The following is a 12,376-nucleotide window of genomic DNA, read 5'->3' as shown; positions in this document are numbered from 1 at the left end:
TTTATATTTTATGGTTTAAGTATGAATTATTTATTCGTACAATTTTCAAAACTATTAGATATAAAAATAAATGTTTTCATGAATTCCTAATTATAAAATAGTTTATTAATTTTCGTGATTTTTATGAACTTTGTCAGAATTCTTTGAATGCTTATCAAAAATACATTAAATAATTATAATTTATTAATTGATAAATAAAAATTATGACTTATGAGAAGCATTATATTGAGTTTTCAAGCATTATTTCTACTCAGTAACTAATTTTTAATCAATAATTATACAAAAAAAATTTAAAAATTACTCATGTCTATAAATAGATCAAAATTATTTAAAAATTTGATCATAAATAGAAAATATAAACATAGGGTAAAAATTTAAAGTATCTACATTTATTCGTTTTTGAATTACATAAAAAAAGTTTCTGTTTAATCTTTTTAAATTTTTTTTTTGTTTTTACTGATTATGTTAGAAAGTAGTAGGTACTGGTAATTATTTAATTTCATTTCTTTAAAGTACAAATTAGATTTAATTTTCTATCCAATACTACCATCATTTTATCGACTACTTATAGTGCAGTCGTACACAATAATAAAAAAATACATCAATGTAAAATCAATATACTCATATCGCTCCATCTAAAATCTAAAAATTATTATTTTTTTAATTAAAAGACAAACAACATTGTTTTAAAAAATGTATGTTTTTTAGTACATTTTATCATTGTAATTACTTCTTCGTATGATGACATACGTTATTAATTTAAATTTTCGAAAGAGAATGTTATTATTAGGCGTATTTCTATACGTAAAAATCGAACTTTGTGGGAGTTACTCATGAGTAATATGTATTTAAATTATTTATGAATGGAGTGTTGTGGCTCAGTGGTACCTACCCACACAAATGATGATTCAATATTTCATTCATCAAAAAATTTAATACCTATAACTCAACTATTCGTTCAAAATTTAATTTTTACATATTGAATTAGTACAAATAATATTTTATTTAGGAATATGAAACTAAAAATATGTTATTGTTCAAAAAAGCAAACAATTTAAAACAAAAATAGTAAAAAATATAATTTTTTTAGAACATTAAACACAATATTTTCAAGAACGATGTTATTTCAAGTAACGTATTTTCATTATAAAAAATTACCTGAGGGTATGGTGTATAATAAAGTGTATATTTTTGTATCGTTGTACATTATAAAACACTGTAAAATTCAGATTCTCGAAAATTTACTATACAGTATCGCCGACGGGATTTGATTGTGAATAATTTAATTTGCATTACAAGAGAACGCGTAAATAATTTTATCGAAAGAAACATTGATGTGCATTATTAATTTACCATAATTTTATGGTACCGCAGTAAAACCGCAGCATGTGCACCTACACCCAAAATCGACTGGGGCGCATTTTGGACGGTCGCACGACGCCGCCGCCGGGTCACGATTCATTCCTTATAAATGGCATACACGCGACACGATGATTATAAGGCGTATTCCGTCAATCCGTTTGATGACTTTCGATCGACAGTCGTCGCACACGTACATTATATTATATATTTATATATTATCGTGCCTGGCGCGCGGGTAGTGGTTATCGATTCGAGGACACGTGCTTTTGCGGCGACTACTGTGCTTGGCAATATATTTGGGTTTATTTTCGCCGTCACGTAGATAACGTAGCTTGGGGTCCGTCACACCGTCACTCCGGCACTCCGGCACTTACTTTGTATAATATATTATTAAACAAACTGATGTGGAAGTCATGTAACGTAATTTGTAAAGCGATTTGCGTCCGTCCAAAACCGTCTATGAGCGTGGCCACTCCGTTTTGGGAGTACCACTAGTAGAAATACTACATTTACCGTAACGCGCCCACGACAATTATGAGCAACGCGATTTACTAATTTTGTCACGTCTTAAAAATGAATTTAGTCAAATCCTGATTTTTAATTGTTAAATATACTTATATAGACCACATTTTCAAAATGTTGAGATTTTCTATACTACTTTAGGTATATGGTGTTGCGATACAAGCCTTTTTTTTTTTAAACCACAATCAACTTTTTCATTTAAGTTTCATTGAGTGGCTAGGATTTTAAAAAAAAATTGATGTACCTACTTTATTTAAAATTTAAACGAGTACCTAGTTAAAAACAATTGAATTATCATAGCCCCCACTTATTATTATTTTTTCTTATAGTTCACAAAGTTAAATAACTCAAAAACTACTCATGAATGTGAAAGTGCTAAATCCACATTAAAAGAAATATTATGTGTTAAATAATTTGAGGTTGTAATTTTAAAAATAGATGTTTATATTTCTCTAGGACTTTTCCTTAATGTTAAAAAAAAAATCTTAAGAATTTGAAAATATGACCTTAGAGTATACATTTTACATTTTGAATAACTGTATTATTGAAAAAAATGGGTGGTGAGTATGCTTTTAGCCTGTATGTAACCATAATACCATAATAAAACGGCAGATTTAGCCATAGTTTCTACATAATATTTAATTGGATTCCGCACTCGTAGGTATATAGATACGTGCACGTTTTGGTTTGTTTTTATTTTTATTACACTCGTATTTTGGAATTATTGCACACGGGTAATGCACTAATGTTACTACCGCGTATTATCGTATACATTATTTAAGCAAACGCGGGATAAATACAGCGACAAAAAAAAAAAAGGTACTTGGCACGCACAAATAGCACTTAACATGTTTTCGTTTTAAATTATTTGGAAGCAACTGCTGTCATCCACCGAAAACAATTCGGAGCCAAACAGTTTTTTTTTTCAATTTTACGGCCTTACCGAAAATTATTGGGAAACGAAATGAGAGCTGGTGGTATACGTGCCGTACACATACTTATTCCATCGCCATATTATTATATTGCAAGTGATACGAGCGAGATAACGGTTTTAGAAAAGATTACAATTTAAATAATAAAGGTTGTGACTATTGGAGAATCCTATAGTGTACAGGTTTCTCGTATCGTCGAACGTGTTAGTGCGTATACATTATTACAATATCTTTTTAAATGCGCGCGCGCACACACATATTGAGAATAACTCACATACATACAAGAAAGACATAAATCACTGCGTTCTAAACACGATCATGTACGCGGCACGTTTTCCGATGAATAAATCACATTTCGTATTAAAAACTTTATAAGCTAATACGGGAAAAAAAATGAAAATAGAAAAATAAAATATGATTTACGATTTTTGAAATATTTTGTTAACAGTTAGGACACGAATTGAATAAACTCCGTGTCGAAAACGCGTTAAGTCGTGTAGTTCGGAAAGTGGCCCCCTCCCCTTGCACGGCGTGTGTATATATACGCGTAATCACACGGCGAGAAAAATTAGTTTGCATGTATGGCACGAAAATTAATTATAAACTTTATAAAAATACACTAATATATCTTTCTTCCGGGATTACAGCGGTCTGTTCGCCCGCCGGCCATTAACCTTATAATTTTTTTCACGACCACCCCCACTCACCGCCGCCGGCCTTCGTGTATAGTCGCTGCCGCGGGACCGGCAAAAAACTCGGCGCGGCAAACAATGCGTTCGCGTGATGGTTCAGCCAGCCCCGTTCTTCCGCCGAGAGCACATATAATGGGAATTATTCGCACTCGCGGTGAATATAAAAACACACCCCGTGGTCTCGGCCCGATTTCCGATCGATTAAACGCATTACGGTTCGCGCACGCAACGTATAGTGACTTGGTTCGGCGGCGATAGTTTATGCACGCATTATTATAGGTATATAAGCGGTGCAGTTAATAATAGGTGCACGATAATAATATTATGGTATGCGCGCGTACGACGACAATATGTGCGGCAGACACGATGTTGTATGCGGTGGCGTAGCCGGGCGGAAAACTCGGCGCGAAGGGGTGAAAAATAGTTTATTCGCCGATATCGAAACCGCAGTAACCCGCACAGGCAGTCGTTTGTTTTTACACAAGTCTCGGGACTCGTCGTCTTATATTATATTATCACGATAGCTCAGATACAACAATCGCCGCCGGTGCCCGTATCGTCGAATATCATCAAAGAAATATAATAGAATATTATTATGTTTAAAAAAAAAAAAAAAAACCGTGCGCTCCAATTCGTATGAAAACAATAATTATGTGATGATAAACTCGTAATCGTAATATTCGTGAAATAATATTAACGGTAGCCCCGCGCAGATTATGCGACGACGTTTACAATACGTTAGCATATTATTATTGTTAATATATATATACGACAGGAGAAATATGAAATAAAATGTGTAAGTACTTATTTATGCAATAGTTTAAGGAAAAACATGTTTTTATCTCGTAAAATACGTATGCTAAATGTATTCCGTTCTTACGTTTTTTAGAAGATTTAAAGTTTATTTTATCGTTTCGCGAATGTTTAGAGGAGTCCAGGGGAGGCGCGAATGATACCCTTTCCGAAATAATTTCACGGGCGCATGTCTCTCCCTCAATTACATTGTTGCATGGTTGTATTACAACGGTGTGTGATCGAAGTTTTAAATTCAATACATCGTTGGCGTGAAGGATAATCGCGTGCACGGTGACTTTATTTCGACGAAAAATTATAACGGTACAGTGTGTACAGTAGTGGGCAGGCGAGACCTAAAGGATAAGCTATCGTCGCTTCCATCACTGCTATTCTGTACCAATTTATCGGCCCCCAGCTGCTAAATCAACAAGTTTGCCAATGTCGGGTGTCGTTTGTTCGTTCGTTCTCGAGAGCACACACACCGAGCGCGCTTATAATATGTACAATGTACCTACGTATCAAGCACATATTCGACTGTGCCGTGTAGTACACAATGCGTGTGCGGCGACGAAGTAATTCCAATTATTTTTATCTCGAACATGCCGCGATTGTCTTGAAGATAGAAAGACGTCGGCACACCGTGCGGAGGTGGGTAGCAGGCAGGTACGTAGGTACTTACGAGATTTAAAACAAACGCTGAGCGCTTAAGAGAAAAGTTGCAATTTCTACGCGTTTAGAAAAAACTGTGACTATACTGTAAACGTGTACGTAGTATACACGTGTATTATATATAAGAATATAAGATATATAAAGGAGAAATTACTTTTTGGAAGAAAAGAGTAAAATTGCAAGCACACACACATGCCGAAATAATAATAATAATAATAAATACTTATACGCACTACGCGATATAATATATAGTACCTAGGTATACTAGGTATAATATACTTCAGTGTATTTGTTTATGTTGTTGACGGGAAATAAATATAATAATTAATAATATTTACATTCTATAAATTGTAAAATAATTTAATGTCGGGACGTTTGTACCCTCACACACGGTAATATTATGTACAATACAATGTAATATGTATGGGTTGACTGGAGAGGTAGATAACATTGTAATTCCTGTGCTTTTTGTTTTTCGTAAAAAATAAAAACTCATATTATTTTATTTTTACGAAGCTCGCGGTGTCTCGCAAACATACCATCCAAAACGTCCAACGCATAAATCACTCCTGTTGTCTATAGTGTATGTTATTTATATAATATTACATATATATATATATATATATATATATATATATATATATAAATATATTCAACATAAATGTATAGGTATATACTTATATACCAACATTATATACGCGCAAATAACGCATAAATATACAATAAAAAACACACCGTCCGCATAATTCGTTGGAAACAAAACGTAATAACCCGCCGACCAACCAACCGATGATATATTATTCAAAGGTTACCGTAGTAACTGCGGTGGACGGACGGACACCGCCTTGTGTGCGGTCTATTTATTCGTGTATGCTTTTGCCCGAGTCCCCGACGTTTTTCGCTTTTTTGGCATCTTTGACATCTTCAAAGGATGATTTTCTTTTTATCCGTTTAATAGTAATGCAAATGTTCGTCCGTCCGTCGTCATTGCCTTTGTCTGGGTTTTGTTTTAATTAACGTTTTTGCCGTCCTATCGCTCGGACGAAATGCCATATCTCGCGACCCCGCGGTATCTATTTATACCGTATTTTATATTGTTACCATCATAGTATTATATAGATATAATAGTATAGCACAATACACAATACAGCGAAAAAGGGTAGTTTTGTACGTCGCACAGCTGCTGCTGCCGAATTGAAACGATGACGACAATACGTCCGAGGTAGTTATCACATAAAGGCTGGACGGACAGAGACCCATCGCGAGAGCGCTATCAGAGTTTTTCGTACGAATTCAAATAATAGTTGTGACGCAAACGCCGACTTAATGTTGCAACATGCCCACTCGGTCGACTTCGTTGTAGTTAAGAGCATCCTGTAATTTGCGTTTTAATATCAGTCGCGAATACTGCAGCGATGAAAAATACAACAAAAAAGAATTATAATATTCAGTTTGTCCGTTGCAGACGACTATTATAATAATTATTATCACGAGGGATCCGGATTTCAATGCGAAGTGCATTATTTTTTGGGCGCTCTCGGAAAATGCATTTACTAATATAATTCGTTTCATTGTATTATAATAGATATTTCAAAAGTAAAAATTTTCTTTTCTTTAAAATAAAACATTTTAAAATAATTGGTTTCGAGATGCACATTATTTAGTAAAGGATTACATATTTTTATGTAAGTAATGCGTTGTGTACCAAATTTCATGACCACAAGTACGTTAGACTTGACTATGGATCTCTAACACACACATACTCACAAATATTTCCTTATTATTAATACAGTGACCTCAGTGGAGTTTATATAATAATATCTGGCACACAATACTAATCACGTAATGAGATGTAAATGGCGTGATGGTACCTACACAGTACACGTAACATGATAATATTGTTGCAACAGACGCGAATAACGGCAGTCCGACTCACACTATTATCCTAAAATATCATATATTTTTATTATTTATTACATACTGTTTTTTATCGGATATCTGTGTGGTCTGTTTGAAAACCTTCAATTCGCACGGATTAAAATGCATTGTTTTTTTTCTTTTGAAATGTAACTCGTCAATATAATTAACGATACATTTTAAAGTTTTAAACATAGCAATATTATGGATATAAATCACCTTGCCTTCATTTAAATGTCAATTTTAAATACATAAAGCTATGAAAATAAATCAAAAGAAATTCAAATAAATAACATTACTTTACAATTTAAAAAAAATCCCTAGTTATTTGAGCTTTTAAACTCAATAAAAATGTCGGACTAGTGATTTTCGAGAATTTAAATTATTGTTAATATTAATATAATATTAATATACATTATATCATTTCCAAAACAATATATTATCTAGTTAATAGTTATTAATCTAGTATACAATTGTCATACTTGGAAATTTGAATGTTTTATTTTAAAAATATCGTTATATTTAAGTAATTAAAATATACATAATAAATGGAAAGTACTTCTAAAAATAAATTAGAAAATATTTAAAATTACAGATTAATAGCAAAAAAAAATTTTAATGAACATTTTAAGTTAAAAATTAATTCACATTTCATACCCCGTTAATATGTATATACACTTAAAAATATACATAATATGAAAAAAACAAAAAAACATTCTAGGTTCTAGTATTATAAATGTATAACATACTATAAATCTTAATCAGTAAAATAAATAATTTGAGATGCGAAGTTCGATTACCATCATAAATACTACGAGTATTTGTAACTTTCTAAATTAGCTATTATTTTTTAACTTAACAAAGTTCTAAAATATATAAGTTAACTCATAACTTAACTTACTTTTCATAATATTTACTTGGTATTACGAATTTAAAAAAATCGTTAATTTGCTCAGCCTTGCTACACGGATATATTTTAATATATCGTTCAGTATATCGTAAATATGTAAATGTTTGGTAAAAGTAACTATATATATAGTTATTATCCTGTTAATACGCAATGTCAAGCCACTGCTTATAAACCACAGATATTTGAAAAATTAAATGCTAATATACTGGGAAGAATGTAAAATTCATGGAGTGTTCTGTATTGTTCATCGTTCCGTTTCTAATTGGATCTACGCTCTTCAGTTTCCTCTCAAAACCACGAAATTCGAGTAAACCGTACCTACCTATTCAAATTTCAAATATCGTTAGTTATGTATATATATATATATATAATATTAAGTAGTCTTTGGCGCGAATATATTATTTAACGTCGTCGTAGGGATTTTGTAAAGTTAACTGAACAACCTAATTTTAATTTTCTATACATTATTTATTTTTATTCTGGATCATTGCAATTAAAACGATCTGTGTCATTATGAAAACTCTCAGACATAGTTCGCAGAATGTTTTATTATGTTAGCTGTTTCGAGTCTCTCTCTCTCTCTCTCTATATATATATATATATATACATACAATTATATACTACATTATTATAGTAATACATTAAAAATAAATTCAAAGTTTTTTTCATGATAATATGTAATAACTATTATACATTCTGTTATGTGTTAATATATACCCACAGTAAATAATATATTTTTAGAGATTATTCAATTGTGTGATTTGCTAAATTCATTCATATTAATCTGAAAATAGTTTAAAAGTAGTATGTATTCAGTTTTTTTAATCAATAGTATGTAGTAGTAAAATAAATTATAACACATCCAGTGTAGTTGGTAGGAAAATCTTAACGGAAATCGATTAATGATTCGCTAATAACGTATATTGGCATCAACAGCAATACAAAATAAAACATCATGTGGTTGTAGATACATTTAATGGATAAAGTAAATATGTTTGACGCAACGGCGATCGTGCAGCAAGCATTCCATCTACTCTTCAATGAGGTGATATTTTAATTTATACTATCATTACTATCATAACTGTTTGGATGAGAGGAGCAAAACTACTTGCCTTATTCTGCGAGTACTCACAAATGTAGTTCCGGAATGAGTGGAAATTTCCAATTGTGTCATCATCTCCGATTTTCGATTGTATAATTACATTGCGTCGTTCGCAAATGAAACGAGAAATCTATCAAATCTGGTAAACGGTCATTGGTGGGTTTGATTATACGCGTAGAATGAATAAAAAGTTAAAATCATAAATTTCATGTATAATTAATATTTTTTGTGTAAACTGCTAAATTTTTTTTTAAAGACAATATTTTTATATCGTCTTTAGTTTTTAATTAGAAATTTTTACAAAAAATAAAATCAAATTTCATATTTTATTATCGAAATCAGCAGAATATTTCTTCAAAAACGTTGATGTATAAATACTTAATAAACAATTTTTATTAAAAGAGCACTTGTAAAAATGAACAGACTATTCAACCAAAAATTTAGCTGCTAATTTCATTTTGTTTTACTTTGCAGTATTCAATATATTTTATACATCAGAGTTTATAGAAAACCATTTAGTTTATGATTTGAAAATATTACCACTTTGATAAAAAAAAAAAAGTAAAAATTAAATGTTTTTCGTAAAAACTAATGTTTAGTTTAATCGGTATTTCAAACTATAAAAAAAACTTTTTTTTTAAAAAAAAAACACATTGACTAAAATAATTTTAGAATTTACTAAGCAACGTGACCTTTGAATGGATCACATTTTCGAACGGTACTTTTATCGGTGAAACGATACGACCTGACATCTATGTGCAATTTATATATAGGCACCTTCTTACATGGAAATGGTGATTGTGAATCGTCCACATTTATTATTTGTTGCTTTATTATTTGTGTTACTCATTGTTTTACTTTTCCTAATTCACTTCCTACTAGACTTTGCGCCTGCGGATGATATCGGCTGATTTTTACCCAAGTGATGGCGAGGGTAGTGGATGTGAGGTATTCAATGCGTATTCGTTAAATTAAAAATGCCTACGATAATATCGTATAATATTATATTATAATATATTAACTAACGCACACACACACACACACAAACGTATCAATATATACATATATATGTAAAGTCTGTCGTTCCAAGACTTTTATCACGTACGTGGGATAAATAAATTTCTAGTTTTTGAGTTTTCGACCATTACGCCGGGTCTAACATATTTTTTAACATATTTTTTAACACATTTTATATTATGATTCCTAGTTGTGTAGATGGATGGTATTGGTTCCCAACGAAAAATAATATATTGGACCATTAAATAATTTTTGTTAAAAAAAAATATGTATACATTATATAATCTGTACGCTTGTTTATTGCTCATTTTGTATATTCTTGAAAATAAAAATGAAATACGATTTTGAATTAGGCTCACGTACGTACACTTACCTACGCAATTCACGGACGTACATGGCATAAACTATACACATTATACTGTAATACTGCGGGTTGATTTATTAAAAATTAACCCGTCTAGATCTCGGAAAATAATCGCATTTTTTATTTGTTTGAGACTTTCAACCGAATATTTAGTTTATATTTTTTAGTTTTAACAAAATTGTCCACTCATTTTCATCTTTTTACATATTATTTTCTAAATATGACAATTTATACAACTGTATAAAATGATTTGAATATGTTGATACATTTAAATATAACATTAAACCAATCTTTTAATTGATTATAGTAATTTAAAATGTAAACCCTAGAAATAGCATTAATAGAGACAAACATTTCTTATTTATATTTTGTATAATTAACTTTCTAGCTACTTAAACTTCCAATCAAAACTTTAAAATAATTATAATTTATATTCCGTTATTAAATAGGTAAGTTGGTTTGGAGTTATAGAATTTTAAACTAACATTATAGTATAGCATAGTATGACGGTTTTAAAGTTTAAACTCGATTTTTTTATTCTTAAAGAAGGAGTAACGTACTCATATATTTCCCATTATACATTATATATTATTCTGTTCCACTAATTTAAATATGATAAATCATTATCCTTCATTTAAACATGTTACGGTAACATACATTGTATATAAAAATAATGTTATATATTATAGTGGATATATTTTCGAAAACCTGCATAAATGATCATTATTTATTATTTAGAAGAGGTATTTAACATTCATTTCCAGACAAAATGAAAAGTGTTGTTATTTCAATATTTCAATATCAGTATATATACTCGCAAGTACTTATTTTAAATTGTAATCCTTGTTCGGTGAACTTTGTGTTCCCCGTTAATGTCTAAGTACATGTTTAAGTACTAAAAATGACTTTCTTAGACATAAACACAATAGATCTCGACTTATGTCAGGTAAATAAAATTTTCTAAATTTGCAGAGAGTACTTGTACCAGCTAAAGACAAAACGATAACACTTAGAGAAGCAGTGAGCTGTAACAGTGTTATCGGCACGCAAGGCTACGAAATGCGTATGCTATTGTAAAATGAACTACAAGACGAATAATAACTGTATTTGTCGGGAAGCTGGAAAAACATATATTTAATTATAAATATCACGAATCCATGTCTTGAGAAAATAAATTATATTATCTGTGTACATTTTTGAATAATTTAAATATTTAATGACAATTAAAAATAACAATTACTATTTTAATTGTAATTTAAATAATTTTGTACTTGATTTAATCTTAATTTTAATCAACGGTATTTTGAATATAAACATAATGTACAATGTAACGTTCATAACGTACTAACAAATTATTCGTTGCTAAACTATTGACGGTAATCACCGAAAAATAAAGTTAACATTAGTTTAACGCCTTTTATCGTACCATATAATATATAATAAATATACTACTTCTGAAGAACGATAACAGTTACTTATCATTGTTTTCGCGCGTTCAACCTTGCGCATCTTTAAATGCATTATAAGACATAATAATAAAAAAAAAACATTTGGAAATTCACGGCCTTCTCAATTAATTTTTGTAACTTTTGTTAAGATTCACTCAATGTAAAAATTGAATTTTTAGTAATGTAACAGCTGAATAACCTATATAACTATAGACTCGTGAAAACTTGATTGTACTTTAATTATAAAACAACCACTTCACGTGGTTTCGGATTTTATACGTAATAAGTACAACGTAAGGCGATTTGGTAAATATTTTATATTATGCATGTGGTATTCTTCTTTATAGATACGTATAATAATAATAATATAATATGTAACATAATAATTATGGTCTTATGCATTAGCTGAAGATTTACTTTAGCTTCTATGTATAATGTTATATTATATTATCAGTTATTACATACAATTTGAATAAAAACAACATATTTTACGCTAAGGAAAAAATAAAATAAAAATGGATTGAAAATGATTTAAGAATTCGAGGCTTAGATGAGTTAAAAAAGAGAAGCTGAATAAAAAATTATTTATTATGATGGAGCTGTCACCCCTGTCCCTCTTAAGCCGCCACTGTGTGTATATTAAAAT

The sequence above is a fragment of the Rhopalosiphum maidis genome, chromosome 1 (assembly GCF_003676215.2).
Source record: "Rhopalosiphum maidis isolate BTI-1 chromosome 1, ASM367621v3, whole genome shotgun sequence".
NCBI lineage: Eukaryota > Metazoa > Arthropoda > Insecta > Hemiptera > Aphididae > Rhopalosiphum > Rhopalosiphum maidis.
Note: the sequence above shows the minus strand (reverse complement) of the source record.